Raw genomic sequence first — 17,817 nt, forward strand, 5'->3', positions numbered from 1 at the left:
GTGCAACTGGCTGGGCGGCGCTGTCGGGATGCCTGAAGCAGTGGTCAGAGGTGTCTCCTCGGTGGCTGTATTTTGCTACCTCTCGTACTGGGAGTCTGCAGTTCTCTGATCTGCCTGTCAAGCTGATAGTTGATTCAGAGAAGGTGCAGCGTGCCAGCTCCCAGTGATCAATTGTACTTGCGTCTCTCAGATGCGAGTACAATTGAAGCCCTGATCGCCGACACTTCTGAGTCAGGGTGGCGTTAGCAGAGGAATCAGATCAGCTGATCACACTGTTGCCACAACTCGCGGGGGCCACAGTACAACGCGTACAACGTTGGTGGCAAGTGCTCCAGTGGAGCTGAAGACACAGAAGATTTATTGCAATAGGGAGGGGAGGGATTTGAAATATGGGGAGCATGCGAAGGGATGGGTGCAGACACAGTATGGAGTGTGGGGAAGGGACGGGTACAGCCGCAATATGGGGAGCGAGTGAAGGGATGGGACAGACACAGTATTGGGAGCGAGTAAAGTGAAGGGACGGATGCAGACACTGTATGGGGAGTGGGGAAGGAGTAGGTGCAGAAACAGTATGGGGAGCAAGCAAAGCAATGGGTGCAGACTCTGTATTGGGATTGAATGAAGGTATGGGTGCACACACTGTATGTGGAGCGGGGGAGGGATGGGTGTAGACACAGTATTGGGAGTGAGCGAAGGGTGCAAACACGGCATAGGAAGCGGGGAGGGATAGCTGCAGACACAGTATGGGGAGCGAACGAAGGGATGGGTGCAGACACAGTATGGGGAGCGAGGGGAATTGGGTGCAGATACAGTATTGGGAGTGGGGGAGGTGGGATGGGTGCGGATACAGTATGAGGAGCGAAGTGGGATGAGTGGACAAAGTATGGATAGAAAGGGGGGATGGGTGCGGACACAGTATTTTTAAGGGCATCATGTCACGATGTGCTGCAGAAGACAAGAGAAGATTGAAGTCTGCAGAGATGATCTATGGATTTGAAAAGTCATCATGGCATCTGGACAAGATGAAGAAAAGGAGAACGATTCCATTCAGACAACATCTATGAGGTACCTAGATGTAAATGTTTATTTGTGATACTGACTTATTCTCATCAGTACTGTGGTTCCGGTATGGTCCGCAGTCTGATGATGACCGATAACAATGGTAAGGACATACTGGCAGTTGTAGGTTCATGTGAAACAAATGTATATGGGTCTGACCTGACATTATAATTAATGTATCATGAACTGATGGTGGTTCTGGTGATGTATTCATTCATATACTGATAATGGTTCAGGAGATTTATGAATTTAATGATGGTGGTTCTGTCAATGTATTTTTGTACTGATGGTGATTCTGGTGCTGAATTCATGTACGAATTGTGGTCCTGGTGATGTATTAATGTAGTAAAGGTGGTCCTGATTATGTGTTCATGTACCAATTGTGGTTCTAATGATCTATTTCTGTACTGTTAGTGGTTCTAGTGATGTATTTCTGTACTGATGGTGATTCTGGTGATACGTTTCTGTACTGCTGGTGGTTCTGATGATGTATTTGTGCACTTATGAGGGTTTTGATGCTGTGTTTCTGTACTGATTGGGGGGGGGTCTACTGATGTATGAACTTACTCTATGTAACTGCAGACTTCTAAAATCTTACAGTATGCACTGCGCGCTGTGAGGATTCTCTTGTGCTCGCGGTGAGAGCGGGAGGTCACAAAACCGGAAGAATGCGATTTACAGTTGAAACCAGAGGTTTACATACACTATATAAAAAGACACATATGCATGTTTTTCTCAATATCTGGCATGAAATCAGAATAAACCTTTCCCGTTTTAGGTCAATTAGGATTACCATAATGTTTAATATTTGCCAAATGCCAGAATAATGAGAGAGAATGTTTTAAGGCATTTTTATTACTTACTGCAAAGTCAAAAGTTTACATACATTTCATTTGTATTTGGTACCATTGCCCTTAAACTGAATGACTTAGGTCAAGAATTTGGGATATCCTTCCACAAGCTTCTCACAATAGTTGGTCAGAATTTGGGCCCCTTCCTCCTGACAAAACTGGTGTAACTAATACAGGTTTGCAGGTCGCCTTGCTCGCACCTGCCTTTTCAGCTTTGCCCATACATTTTCAATAGGATTGAGATCAGGGCTTTGTGATGGCCACTCCAAAACATTGACTTTGCTATCATTGCATCACTTTGTTACCATTTTGGCAGTATGCTTCGGGTCATTGTCCATTTGAAAGTCCCATTTCTGCCCAAGCTTTAACTTCCTGCCTGATGTTTTGTGATGTTTCTTCAGTATTGCCACATAATCTTCTTTCTCATGATGCCATCTATTTTGTGAAGTGCACCAGTCCCTCTTGCAGCAAAACAACCCCACAACATGATGATGCCACCCCCGTGTTTCACAGTTGCGATGGTGTTCTTAGGCTTCCAAGCTTCCTTTTTCCTCCAAACGTAACGATGGTCATTATGACCAAAAATTTCAATTTTAACTTCATCAGACCACAGGACGTGCCTCCAAAAATTAAGGTCTTTGTTCCTGTGTGCATTTTCACACATTAATCTGGCTTTTTATGTTTATTTTGGAGTAATGGCTTCTTCCTGGAAGATTGGCCTTTCAGGACATATTGCTATAGTACTCGTTTCACTGTGGATATTGACACAATCTTACCACTTTCCGCCATCATCTTCACAAGGTCTTTTGCTTTTGTCCTTGGGTTGTTATGCACATGTCGGACTAAAGCACGTTCATCTCTGGGACACAGAACCCGTCTCCTTCCTGAGCGGTATGATGGCTGGACATTTCCATCTTGTTTGAACTTGCGTATAATTATTTCTTCAGATGAACGAGGCACCTTCAGGTGCAAGTCCACAATTTTCCTCCTGATATCTTGGCTGATTTCTTTACACTTTCCCATGATGCTACACAAAGAAGCAGTGTGTTTCAGGTGTGCAATAAAATACATCCACAGGTGTGTCTCTAATTAACTAAGACGTTGCCAAAAAAACTATCAGAAGCTTCCAAACACAAGACATCATCATATGTGCAGTCCAGAATTGTTTAAAGGCATAGTATTCTTAGTGTATGTAAATTTTTGACTTTGCAGTAAGTAATAAAAATGCCTTAAAACATTCTCTCTCTCATTATTCTAGCACTTGGCAAATATTAAAAATGATGGTAATCCTAATTGACCTAAAACAGGAAAGGTTTATTCTGATTTCATGTCAGATATTGAGAAAAACATACATATATGTCTTTTTATATAGTGTATGTAAACTCTGGTTTCAACTGTACATACGAGCATGCGGTCACGTCCCGACTAGACATGCGTTGCCTCACTCCATGAAAATGAATTGAGCGAGGCTGGACACATCTAGTCAGAATGTCGCCGGAAGTTTGTAATTTGCATACTTGTGCTCACATGACCGCCCACTCTTGCCGCCGTCATCGGACAATCCTAAAAGTGTGCAGTGCACGCGCTGTGAAAATTCAGAAGTCAGCAGTCACGTAGAGTAACTGAAGACTTTCACCACAAACCTGGACAAGCCATTTAATTATAAAAATAAGCCCCGTAGCATGCCAATTCTAACAGTGTGTAATATACTCAGTCAGGATTCAGCTCTGCTTGCTAGTTCCAGAAGTCATCACATGGCCACTTCACTCATAAGCGATTTTCATACTTACTGTCACGTGACAACGAGCTTTTCTTCTTGCTTCTCTCAGTTTTTCACCGAAAATTGAGAGAATTAGGAAGCACAGCTCGTCCGCACTTGACTGTAAGTAAGAAAATCACATATGAACGAGAGGTCACATGACAACTACTCAAACCGCATGAGGGAGAGGGGGAGCCAAACTGAATTCTTGTCCAGGGTGCCGGAATACCTAGATACACCTGACAAGCAGCATGATTAGATTAAAGAGGCTGACCATGGTCTACTCAAATTTCTATAATGCCCTACTTTGCTGTGTTCTATAATAACTACAAAAACAAATTAGATTGAAAAAATAACCAAAGAAGATTTAAGTAATTTCAATTTAATAAGAGACGCCACATAACAAAAAACATATAAAGACATGATTAAAAATGTGTGAATAAAAGAGAGGCCATGGAACATCTAAATCAACATGATGTCATGTATAAAGTATAGGGTAATCATATATAGAGATATACGCTCAAGTGAGAATATAAATTAATATAAAGTGCGTAGTGCAAACAAGATAAATATAATTTAATTAAGGTGCATATGCTCCACAAATTGTGGGAATGACATTTGATAAGTATATCATCCAATACTCAATATAGAACCTAAATTTGGCAATTATACTGAACCAGATTCATACTGATGATGTATCCATGCCTGCACCTCACTCCTATGTGCGTTTCACAGCGTGCTTCCTCAGGGTGTTCTCAGAATGAGGATTTCATTAGAGAATCTGACATAGTCTTTTCCAGATTACAAAACAGAGGCTATAAAAGAACCCATCTAAACAATGTGCTAAAAAAAGTGTCACAAATAGACAGACTACATCTATTAGACCATAATAAAGTTAAGTTTTGCGGACTTGATCATTGGGATCTACCCTGGTACCCAGTTCGTTCAGATTCAATGCACAAACACCTTACAATACTTGGCTGTTTTAAAAGGTTTTTTTTTAAATGTGTCAGTAAGAAATGCATCTCATGTGAACACGTACATAAAACAAATAACATTACATAATTTTCCACTGGTGAAACTTTCAATATATATCACTTCATGAATTGTAATTCCGTATCTATTTGACTGACTGAACTCTATGCCGCATGCAGTATGTGGGATGCATCAATAGACCTTTAAAAAGACGCATTAGGCGTCACATGTCTGACGCTGTTAGTACATCAGCAGTCAATGTCTCAGCAGTCTCACACCACTTGTCACACAAACACAAAGGTGATTTATCCACATTAACCTTTAGAGCTATTGAAAAAAAGTTGTCAAACCTGCTAGAGGTGGTAACTTCAGAAGGCTACTACTTAACAGGGAATATATATCCAAAGGAAATAGGAGTGATACACCACCAATAGATTAAAATAATTATTTTATTGAATAGAAGATAAAAATACACTAATACATACATAAGGGGAGAAAGATACAAAGCAGAGTGACACCTCACCCAGTAAAAATACAATCAGTCTAAGACAACCCATGCATGGTAAATAATTTAGAATAGAATAATACTATTTACTCTATAAAGATCACATGTATTGATATACTATGGCCATCTAGTGGATGGTAAAGCATATTACAACAGAATGAAGATAAAATTATTATGATGAGTTGTTCTCAGAAGGGAAGATATAGTAAGGTGGCAGAAAATAAATCATAATTTAATCAAAAAATTTTTTTGAGTAGTAGAGATGAGAACCTTAATGGATAATGCCACCTAAATATATAAGAATATGATGAGACAAGAAAAGGTAAGTATAAGGCCACAGTATAGAGTAAAAGCAAAAAAGAAGGAGTAAGTATGCGGCCACAGTACATAATGTTGAGATTAGTAGTTAGACACAATATAAAGTATTAGAATGCGCCATAGAGAAAACTATATAAATATAATATAGGCCAAGTCATATATAACTAAAGTGCTATTAGTGCAATAAACATCCAAAGTGCCATGTGTGCATCATTCAGAGTAAAAATACCGTGAAGCCGTATTACATAGAGAAAAGGACAATACATGTGGGCATATAAAAGGGTAGTACCTGGGTTAGTTGAGGCAACTGTGTGGGTGGAAGCCCCGACGCGCGTTTTGCACTTGCTTCTTGCTAGGGGCATAAACGCCTAGGAATACATAGAGAAAAGGACAGTACATGTGGGCATATAAAAGGGTAGTACCTGGATTAGTCGTGGCAACTGGGTGGACGAAAGCCCCGACGCGCGTTTCGCACTTGCTTCTTCTTAGAGGCATTCTCGAGTTTGCATCAGGTGCTCGCGTATGCACTGAATATCGTGGGTGCTCGAGTGACATGCTTGAGTCCCCACGGTTGTATGTTTAGCGGCTGTTAAGACACCCTAAAAAATCATGCAGGGATTGCCCATGACGGCCGCGAAACATGTGGGGTGGGGACTTGAGCATGTCACTTGAGCACAAGCGATACTCGGTGCATAGCCGAGCACCTGATGCAAACTCGAGAAGTGGGGAGGAGGCTATAATTGAAAAACAGGCTTAATGACAAGACCCGTATGATCGGATGAACGATAAGCGCATGGATTCGTTCCATCCTGAGGGACCTTGTATATTCTCGATAACTCTGGTGAGATTGTTCCTTTTCACCTTACTCTAAAACTGACTGATGAGTATGGTATCTTTTGGGTCTGGTTATTTTTGTGAAAATCGAATTTTATCTCGTCAGTATTGTATCTCGGCCGGTCGTGTTCTCCAGGGTCTCAGCTGAGAACTCTGAGATTTTCGGACTCTGGAGGGCGCTGTAGACTTATTACCGATCGCTGTTTTAAAATGGCGATGAGGGAATAAGGCCCCTTAGAGGCCGCCGATTAAATGCGTATCGACGGTCGTTAAGGGGTTAAAGGGGTAACCCCTTTAAAGGGGTTATCTTGTACTTTTATATTGATAGCTTATCCTTAGGATATGCAAAAAAGAATCAGATCGATGGGGATGGCAACTGCTGATCTACTGTTATGGGTGTTGGTAGTGGTTGCATGCTCTGTCATTTGTATAGTGGACACAGCAGAACCCGCTGTGGCCACTGTACAGTTGATGGAACTGTGCTGTGCAGTTCCGTAATCGATTACATCCGGCCCCCGCCAGCACCAGGAACAGTTGATCAACAGGTGCCAGATGTTGTGCCCCAACTGATCTGATACTGATGACCTATCCGAACGCGACATGGCATCCGCTCTCGATTCCAGCCAATTTTGAATTCAAAAACTCTGCCGTGAGCCGAAACAGTGTATTTTCCCCACATATGGGGTATTGGCGTACTCAGGAGAAATTGTGCAACAGTTTTTGGGGTCTATTTTCTCCTGTTACCCTTGTGAAAATAAAAAATTTTGGGCTAAAAGATCATTTTTGTGGAAAAAGTTAAATTTTTTTTATTTTCAAGGCTCTACGTTATAAACTTCTGTGAAGCACCTGGGGGTTCAAGGTGCTCACCAAACATCTAGATAAGTTCCCTGAGGGGTCTAGTTTCCAAAATGGTGTCACTTGTGGGGGGTTTCCACTCTTTAGGCACATCAGGGGCTCCCCAAATGCAACATGGCGTCCGCTAATTATTCAAGCAAATTTTACAAAAAGTCAAACGGCGCTCCTTCCCTTCCGAACCCTGTCATGTGCCCAAACAGTGGTTTTCCCCCACATATAGGGTATTGGCGTGCTCAGGAGAAATTGCACAACAAATTTTGGGGTCCATTGTTTCCTGTTACCATTGCGAAAATACAAAAAATTGGGTCTAAAGTAACATTTTTGTGAAAAAAGTAAAATGTTCATTTTTTTCCTTCTTAAATGTGATGTCGTCCCTAAAAAAAATAGTTGTAAATTTTGTTGGAAAAATGAGAAATCGCTGGTCAACTTTTAACCCTTATAACTTCCTAAAAAAAATTGTGCTGATGAAAAGAAGACATGTGGGAAATGCTATTTATTAACTATTTTTTGTGACATATCTCCTGATTTAAGTGCATGAAAATTCATGCTAAATTTTCAAAATTTTCACCAAATTTCAAATTTTTCCACAAATAAACGCAAGTGATATTGAAGAAATTTTACCACTAACATGAAGTACAATATGTCACGAAAAAACAATCTCTGTATCAGTGGGATCTGTTGAAGCGTTCCAGAGTTATTACATCATAAAGTAAAAGTGGTCAGAATTGTAAAAATTGGCCTGGTTAATAACGTGCAAACCACCTGCGGGAATAAAGGGGTTAAGGGAACGGGTGGACTGCAATATGAGAACAGGTTATCAAAATTAGAGTTATTCAGTTTGGCAAAACAAAGGCTTATTGACGATCTTTTTACAATATTAGGGTAGAGTGCAGAGATAATTCTAATGAACTTTCTACACCTAGGTCTGCGACAATGACAAGGGGCCATCCTCTACCCCTAGAGGGCTTAATCACAATCGCAGACAGGGATTTTTTACTGTAAGAGCAGTGAGACTATGGAACTCTCTGCCACACCATGTGGTAATTGTTGATTCACTAGAAGGTACAAGGAGGGTCTGGATGCTTGCTTGAAAAATATAATTTTAAAGGTTATGGCTACCAGATTCTATGATGGGATGTTGATCTAGGGAACTAGCCTGATTGGCGCATGCAGAGCTGGGAAGGAATTTTTCCCACCAATATGGGGCAATTAGCATTTTCCTCATGGGGTTTTTGCCTTCCTCTGGAACAACATGTTAAACTATTTGTTGAACTCGATGGACTTATAAAAAAAAACCTATGAAACTAACATACAACCCCTGGCAAAAATTATGCAATCACCGGGCACGGTGGATGTATATTCAGTTGTTTAATGTTGTTGAAAAAAAACAGATCACAGACATGGTACAAAACTAAAGTCATTTCAAATGGTTACTTTAGGGCTTTAAGAAACACTAAAAGAAATCAAGATTAAACATGTGGTACTCAGTAAGGGTAATTTTTTGCAGATCAAGCAGAGGGAAAAAATTATGGAATCACTCAATTCTGAGGAAAAAATTATGGAATCATGAAAAACAAACACACAAAAGAACACTCCAATACATCACTAGTATTGTGTTGCACCACCTCTGGCTTTAATAACAGCTTGCAGTCTCTGAGGCATGGACTTCATGAGTGACAAACAGTACTCTTCAGCAATCTGGCTCCAACTTTCTCTGATTGCTGTTGCCAGATCAGCTTTGTAGGTTGGAGCCTTGTCATGGACCATTTTCTTCAACTTCCACCAAAGATTTTCAATTGGATTGAGATCCGGACTATTTGCAGGCCATGACATTGACCTTATGTGTCTTCTTTCAAGGAATGTTTTCACAGTTTTTGCTCTATGGCAGGATGCATTATCATCTTGAAAAATTATATCATCATCCCCAAACATCCTTTCAATTGATGGGATAAGAAAACTGTCCAAAATATCAATGTAAACTTGGGCATTTATTCAAGATGTAATGACAGGCATCTCCCCAGTGCCTTTACCTGACATGCAGCCCCATATCATCAATGACTGTAGAAATTTGCATGTTCTCTTCATGCAGTCATCTTTAGAAATCTCGTTGGAACGGCACCAAACAAAAGTTCCAGCATCATCACCTTGCCCAATGCAGATTCGCAATTCATCACTGAATATGACTTTCATCCAGTCATCCACATTGTCCACGATTGCTTTTCCTTAGCCCATTGTAACCTTGCTTTTTTCTGTTTAGGTGTTAATGATGGCTTATGTTTAGCTTTTCTGTATGTAAATCCCATTTCTTTTAGGCGGTTTCTTAAAGTTCGGTCACAGACATTGACTCCAGTTTCCTCCCATTCGTTCCTCATTTGTTTTGTTGTGCTGTAAAAGGGCGAGATTTCCTCCAAAAATATCAGTAATTAATGGGGGAACTCTCCTACTCCTCTATTGAGGTCTGATATTAACTATTAACATCAAACTTGATTATTAATAATTAATATCCACTAACGTTATCTGTGCCTTATACTATATACCAACTGAGACAAAACCGTGTGCTAATAAAAGGTATTTATTACACAAAAGTCTACAGTTAATATACTACTATATATCCCACTAACACAGTACACAAAATGGATATACAATTCCCAATTACCTAATATATTTTCCACCCACGTTTCCTAATCACTCATGCAATATCAGCCCACCCAACTATACTAACTTTCCCTATATATAAACAGATACAAGGATATCAATATCTAGTAGCGTTAGTACAGGGTATGTAGGGCTAGTAAGTAAAGAGTTACAGGGGAAGAGAGATACTCAGCCATGTGTTATGTCCATCTCTCCAACAGTCCAAAGAGAGCTAGCACATGAGTGCTCTGGGGTTTTAAATCCAGCACAGGAAATTATGTATTCTTCCCCGCCCACTGGCTAAGGTCTTTGTTCATGTCCAACCATACTCGCAAAACCTGTTTTAGTACATGGCTGGACATTTTGTTGATCCTGCCCCCAACAGCAGCAAACAGACGGAAACACATAAGGAGATGGGGGCCAATATATACATGTATACTTATCTGCAAACATGGCTAGCATGTAGATACGTATATACATGTACAACCTAAGACACTTCCCTTTACAATCCCCCTGTTGTCGAGAACACGACAATGAAATTTGAGGGAAGTGTTGTACTGGGATATATTTGCCTACTCAAGCCCCATTTATAAGTTGTGACAGTTTAGGATGGAATGAAGTATAATTCTGCACTTAGGTGCCTAGACATCACCCACGTGGCCATCAGTTCTTCCCTGCCGTTCACCGTAATCTAACGTCTCCATCCATAGAAAACACCTGGCTTCTTTCTTGTTCTTTAATCAAAGTTTTTTTTTGTCATTAAAGTCTTTTTGCTTGGTCATGTCGTTGCCAGTCTTCAGGTATCTGCCTATCCCAAAGTCATCTTGCTGGTCAGACTCTGGAATGGCTTTACCCTCAGTGTATAGGTTGGCCCAAGTCACTATCCTGTGTACACCCCTCACCCTGCCAGTCTTTCTATTCCTCTCCCGCAGCTTGCTTCTGCAGGGTTATGAGTAGGTCTGGCGTGATGAGACTGCTGGGTATCAGTCTGTAGTTGGGCCTCACCACGTGGTTTCTTTGAGCACCTCCTTCTTTTTGGGGTACGGTCAATCGTCGTCTTCCAGTAGAGGCACGACATCCCTCAGGCACGACTTTCATCAGGCACTTTTCCTGTAGTCTTGATTGAAGATCGTTGATGAGTTTCTTCCATGGATAGATACGCAGATCTTTACTAGGCAGGTCAGAATTTCTCGAGTAGGGAGTGATGTCACAATACCTAAGTTGACTGCGGGAAGAAACACCGTCTGATTCTAACAGACATTCAATCCATCCCTTACGAACTTCACAATAGCTAGGGTTGAAGTGGCAAATACCTTATAAAGTGAGGGGACCGGTCCCTAGAGAACTTAACTCTATTCCCCAATTCACACAGAACACACATTACAATTCCATTCCAAAATAAGCTTTTGGTTTGAATACATATAGAGACTTGAGCTAAAATAGCATGTATTCTAACTGATCCACAGAGCACATGCAGATCATTGAGCCATGTGCAATTGGAGTTCACTACCGGCTGCAAATGCATGAACACCGTTACATGAACACACTTACTGTGGACTGAGTATGTCCATGCACAGGTAGTTCTGCATTTACACCTAAAGTGTCTATATGTACACATATGGAATTTCAGTATACAGTAAAACTCAAATTTACATTAAATTATATATACACAATATATATTGGATTTGGGGTAAAGGACTGTGTTTGTCTTATGTCCTTAACCGCCGTCTCTGGCTGAGCTCATGGTGCTCAGCCTGACTTCTGTGCAGTTGGGCAGACAGTCTTTTGATCCTCCTGCAAATCAGAAACAGTCCAATATATAAGATTACGACCAGGAGGCAATGACAGGAAGAGGCAGCTTTGGGGCTTTATTAGTCTCCTCCTCATGGCTAAAATATGAGAGGAGATGTTTCAGCTCTGTGACAAACACAAGAGGGGTCTTCTGGCATCTCTCAGGGGTATCTGGGTGAAGGTCAAGACTTCTCTCAGGAGTGATAGGTGTTCTTCAGCACTATGCTCTGCTACATCGATACCTAAAATGGGATTAAGGGAACAATACGCTCCTGGGAGTTCTCCCGATGCAGTTATTCAACATCCTGACACTGGATAACCTCCCTTATTTTGATCTTCCCTGTCCCATCAAACTCCCGTTCCTTCAGGGTGACCTCCCCCTGTTAACCTTTCTTGAGCTGCCTAGCAAGTTCCTATTGCATAGGCAATGCCTTGACTCTCTTGAACCCCACAAAATGAATGCAATTTTTCTTTAGTATGCTCCTAGTCAATTGCCTCTGCTTCCCATACAGACACCCTTTCCAGTTTTTCACAATACAAAAGAGTAACACACAGCCCTCGCAGCTACTTATACTCCTGTACGTAGCTTCAAATAGACTACACAGAGACAAAGGCTCATCGTGTATAGTTGGCTTGAACTAATTCAGGATTTCTGGAGTAACATCCCAGTTTGCCAGCCTCATGCCTCATCATGAAACTGCCCATCCCTGGGTTTGGTACTCCCCGTTGCCACATACTACCGATTAAGATATGTAGGCAACCACAACCAGCTGGAACTTCAAGGCCTAGGTGCACAATATATACCTCTCCACACCTTTCTACCTATCTTAGTCCATGCCGAAAAACCAGCTCACTCGTGGATATGGCTCTATTATCAAAGGAAAAATGTTAATCACTTAGGAAAACTAAACGTCAAACTAAGGTTCACTGTTTTGGTTGTATCTTGCATCAAGATTTAAACAAAACCAGGTTATCCGTCCAAACTTCAAGGTATAAGCACACAGTATAACACGACACTCCATCGTGTACGTCAGTTACCTGTCCATGCTTCTCTGCCTGTCTTAGCTCACGTAATACACCCTTTATTCAATAATGCACAGAAAACAAAAAAAACCAAACCATTAACAAATTATCCGCCTGAACTTCAAGGCCTACGTGCACAATATATACCTGTCCACACCTTTCTACCTTAGTCCATGCAGCAAAACCAGCTCATCCACGGATGTGACTATTACCAAATGAAAACCAAAAAAATAAAATACACATTCCTGTGATCTGTGCTACTCTTAACCTTATGAATCCTATGGAAAAACTGGAGCTAAAAATAAAAGCACCAGCAAATAAACCTCATTTACTTGACAGGGGGTCTGATAGAAAACAGAAAACAACCAGCATACTAACAAATCCTGTTATACATTGCATACACATTGAGACTCCAATAAAGCCTTTCTGGCACCTGACTGAGCCTCACAGGTCTAACGATATATTTAACCCCTTAAGCCCCGCGGGTGGTTTGCACGTTAATGACCGGGCCAATTTTTACAATTCTGACCACTGTCACTTTATGAGGTAATTACTCTCGAACGCTTCAACGGATCCCCCTGATTCTGAGATTGTTTTTTCGTGACATATTGTACTTCATGATTGTGGAAAAATTTCTTCGATATCACTTGCGTTTATTTGTGAAAAAAACGGAAATTTGGCGAAAATTTTGAAAATTTTGCAATTTTCAAAATTTGAATTTTTAAGCCCTGAAATCAGAGCGATATGTCACACAAAAGAGTTAATAAATAACATTTCCACATTTCTACTTTACATCAGCACAATTTTGGAACCAAAATTTTTTTTTGTTAGGGAGCTATAAGGGTTAAAAGTTGACCAGCGATTTCTCATTTTTCCAACAAAATTTACAAAACCATTTTTTTAGGGACCACATCACATTTGAAGTCACTTTGAGAGGTCTTTATGACAGAAAATACCCAAAAGTGACACCATTCTAAAAACTGCACCCCTCAAGGTGCTCAAAACCACATTCAAGAACTTTATTAACCCTTCAGGTGCTTCACAGGAATTTTTTGAATGTGGAAGAAAAAAATGAACATTTAACTTTTTTCACAAAAATGTTAATTTAGACCCAATTTTTTCTATTTTCACAGGGGTAACAAGAAAAAATGGACCCCAAAATTTGTTGTGCAATTTCCCCTGGGCACGCAGATACCCAATATTTGGGGAAAAAATACTGTTTGGGCGCACGGCAGGGCTCGGAAGGGAAGGAGCGCTATTTGACTTTTTGATTGTAAAATTTGCTTGAATAATTAGCGGACGCCATGTTGTGTTTGGAGAGCCCATGTGTGCCCAAACTTTGGAGCTCCCCCACAAGTGACCCCATTTTGGAAACTAGACCCCCCAAGGCACCTTTCTAGATGCATAGTGAGCACTTGGAACCCCCAGGTGCTTCACAAATTGATTCGTAACAATGAAAAAGTGAAAAAAAAAAACACTTTTTCATTTTTATGAATCAATTTGTGAAGCACCTGAGGGTTCCAAGTGCTCACAATGCATCTAGATAGGTGCCTTGGGGGGTCTAGTTTCCAAAATGGGGTCACTTGTGGGGGAGCTCCAATGTTTGGGCACACAGCGGCTCTCCAAACGCAACATGGTGTCGCTAACAATTTGAGCCGATTTTCCGTTAAATTTGTTAGAGGACACCATGTTGCATTTAGAGAGTCCCTGTGTGCCCAAACATTGGAGCTCCCCCACAAGTGACCCCATTTTGGAAACTAGACCCCCCAAGGCACCTATCTAGATGCATAGTGAGCACTTGGAACCCCCAGGTGCTTCACAAATTGATTCGTAACAATGAAAAAGTGAAAAAAAAAACACATTTTCATTTTTATGAATCAATTTGTGAAGCACCTGGGGGTTCCAACTGCTCACTATGCATCTAGATAGGTGCCTTGGGGGGTCTAGTTTCCAAAATGGGGTCACTTGTGGGAGAGCTCCAATGTTTGGGCACACAGGGACTCTCTAAATGCAACATGGTATCCGCTAACAAATTGAATGGAAAATCGGCTCAAATTGTTAGCGGACACCACATTGCGTTTGGAGAGCTTCTCTGTGCCCAAACTTTGGAGCTCCCCCACAAGTGACCCCATTTTGGAAACTAGACCCCCCAAGGCACCTTTCTAGATGCATAGTGAGCACTTGGAACCCCCAGGTGCTTCACAAATTGATTCGTAATAATGAAAAAGTGAAAAAAAAAACACTTTTTCATTTTTACGAATTAATTTGTGAAGCACCTAGGGGTTCCAAGTGCTCACTATGCATCTAGATAGGTGCCTTGGGGGGTCTAGTTTCCAACATGGGGTCACTTGTGGAGGAGCTCCAATGTTTGGGCACACAGGGACTCTCCAAATGCAACATGATATCCGCTAACAATTTGAGCCGACAATTTGTTAGCGGATATCATGTTGCATTTGGAGAGTCCCTGTGTGCCCAAACATTGGAGCTCCCCCACAAGTGACCCCATTTTGGAAACTAGACCCCCCAAGGCACCTATCTAGATTCATAGTGAGCACTTGGAACCCCAGGTGCTTCACAAATTGATTCATAAAAATGAAAAAGTGTTTTTTTTTTCACTTTTTCATTTTTACGAATCAATTTGTGAAGCACCTGGGGGTTCCAAGTGCTCACTATGCATCTAGAAAGGTGCCTTGGGGGGTCTAGTTTCCAAAATGGGGTCACTTGTGGGGGAGCTCCAAAGTTTGGGCACAGAGGGGCTCTCCAAACGCAATGTGGCGTCCGCTAACAATTTGAGCCGATTTTCCATTCAATTTGTTAGCGGATACCATGTTGCATTTAGAGAGTCCCTGTGTGCCCAAACATTGGAGCTCCCCCACAAGTGACCCCATTTTGGAAACTAGACCCCCCAAGGCACCTATCTAGATGCATAGTGAGCACTTGGAACCCCTAGGTGCTTCACAAATTAATTCATAAAAATGAAAAAGTGTTTTATTTTCACTTTTTCATTTTTACGAATCAATTTGTGAAGCACCTGGGGGTTCTAAGTGCTCACTATGCATCTAGATAGGTGCCTTGGGGGGTCTAGTTTCCAAAATGGGGTCAGTTGTGGGGGAGCTCCAATGTTTGGACACACAGGGGCTCTCCAAACGCAACATGGCGTCCGCTAACAATTTGAGCCGATTTTCCATTCAATTTGTTAGCGGACACCATGTCGCGTTTGGAGAGCCCGTGATGTGCCTAAACAGTGGAGCTCCACCACAAGTGTCCCCATTTTGGAAACTATACCCCTCAAAGATTTTATTAAGGTGTATAGTGAACATTTTGAACCCAGAGGTACGGCACATTATTTGTTTACGTTAGGTCATCATATTGAATAAGTTTTCATTATTCTTGAGCGCAAGTGCTCGCTACTTGAGTTTGCATCGGGTACTCAGGTATGCACCATGTACAGCGTGTGCTCGAGTGACATGCTCGAGTCCCTGCTCCGCATGTTTCACGGTTATTAGACACCCAAAAAAAAACATGCGGGGATCGCTCGTGCATGGCAGGCAATCCCCGTAAAGTTTTTTGGCCGCGAAGCATATGGGGCAGAGACTCGAGCATGTCACTCAAATACCCACGATACTAAATGCATACCAGAGCACCCGATGCAAACTCAAGTAGCGAGCACTTGCTCTCAACACTAGTCGCCATATCGTCATCTTTTTTTCTTACTTTTGAAAAAAATCCCAACCCCAGCCCTAACCCTAGCACAACCCTAGCCCCAGCACAACCCTAGCCCCAGCACAACCCTAGCCCCAGCACAACCCTAGCCCCAGCACAACCCTAGCCCCAGCACAACCCTAGCCCAATCCTAACTCAAGAGTTTATTTTTGACGCCGTTCCTTGTGCGGTATAAGTGATTAGACGACTTTATTCTTCGGGTCGGTGTGATTACAGCAATGCCAGAATCATATGGGGTTTTTATGACTGACAGCTGTCACACACTAAAAGACGCATTTTTTGTAAAATCTAGTTTTTGCATCGCCATATTTTGAGAGCTATAATTTTTCCAGATTTTGGCAGACAGTCATGTGACGGCTCGTTTTTTGCGGGATGACTTGACGTTGTTATTGGTGCCATTTTCAGGCACGTGACATTTTTTGATCGCTTTCTATTCCGATTTTTGGGAGGCAGAATAAACAAAAACCAACAATTCAGGAATTGTTTTTTTTTTTTTTTTTTTATTCTGTTCCGCGTGTGGTAAAATTGATGAGGCAGCTTTACTCTTCGGGTCAGTACGTTTACAGCGGTACCACATTTGTATCATTTTTCTATGTTTTGGCGCTTATACACAATAAAAGCTATTTTATAGAAAAAAATATTTTTTAGTATCGCTTTATTCTGAGAGCTATAACTTTTTTATTTTTCGGCTGATGGAGCTATATGGCGGCTTGTTTTTTGCGGGACGAGATGACGTTTTCAGCGGTATCATTTTTATTTATATGCGTCTTTTTGATCGCGTGTTATTCCACTTTTTGTTTGGCTGTATGGTGATAAAGCATTGTTTTTTGCTTGGTTTTTTTTTTTTTTTTTTTACCGTGTTCACTGAAGGGGTTAACTAGTGGGACAGTTTTATAGGTCAGGTTGTTCCGGACGCGGCGATACCAAATATGTGTACTTTTATTGTTTTTTTTTTATTTTTTTTATAATAACATTTATTGATGGGTACATTATATTTTTATTTTTGGTGTATTATTTTTTTTATTTTTTTATAATATTTTTGCACATTTTTTTTTTTTTTTTTTTTCCACTTTCACACAGTTTATACACTTTATTACTTTGTCCCACTCTGGGACTTTCACTTTTTTTTTTCTGATCGCCTGCATGGCACAGGAATGGAGCACCATCCCTATGCCATGAAGGCTGTCAGAAGTGCACAGTGTGAAGATTGCTTGGAGATGCACTGCGCATGTCCAAGCAATCTTCCTGCTCTCTGGTGACCCGGATGTTGTCATGACGACATCGGGTCGTCATGGCAACACCCGGGAAGCCTTTGCAGACTGCGCTGGAAGCCGGAAGAGGAGGTGAGTATCGCCGATCACCTCCCCTTGCCCCCGCAATGCCGCGATCGACTTCGATCGCAGCATCGCGGGGGTTAATGTGCTGGGAGCGGTGCGTGACCGCTCCCTGCACATAGTACCGGGTGTCAGCTGTGACAATCAGCTGACACC

This window comes from Phyllobates terribilis, unplaced genomic scaffold, assembly GCF_046119375.1.
Source record: "Phyllobates terribilis strain yellow unplaced genomic scaffold, ASM4611937v1 Scaffold_1__5_contigs__length_1240528914, whole genome shotgun sequence".
NCBI lineage: Eukaryota > Metazoa > Chordata > Amphibia > Anura > Dendrobatidae > Phyllobates > Phyllobates terribilis.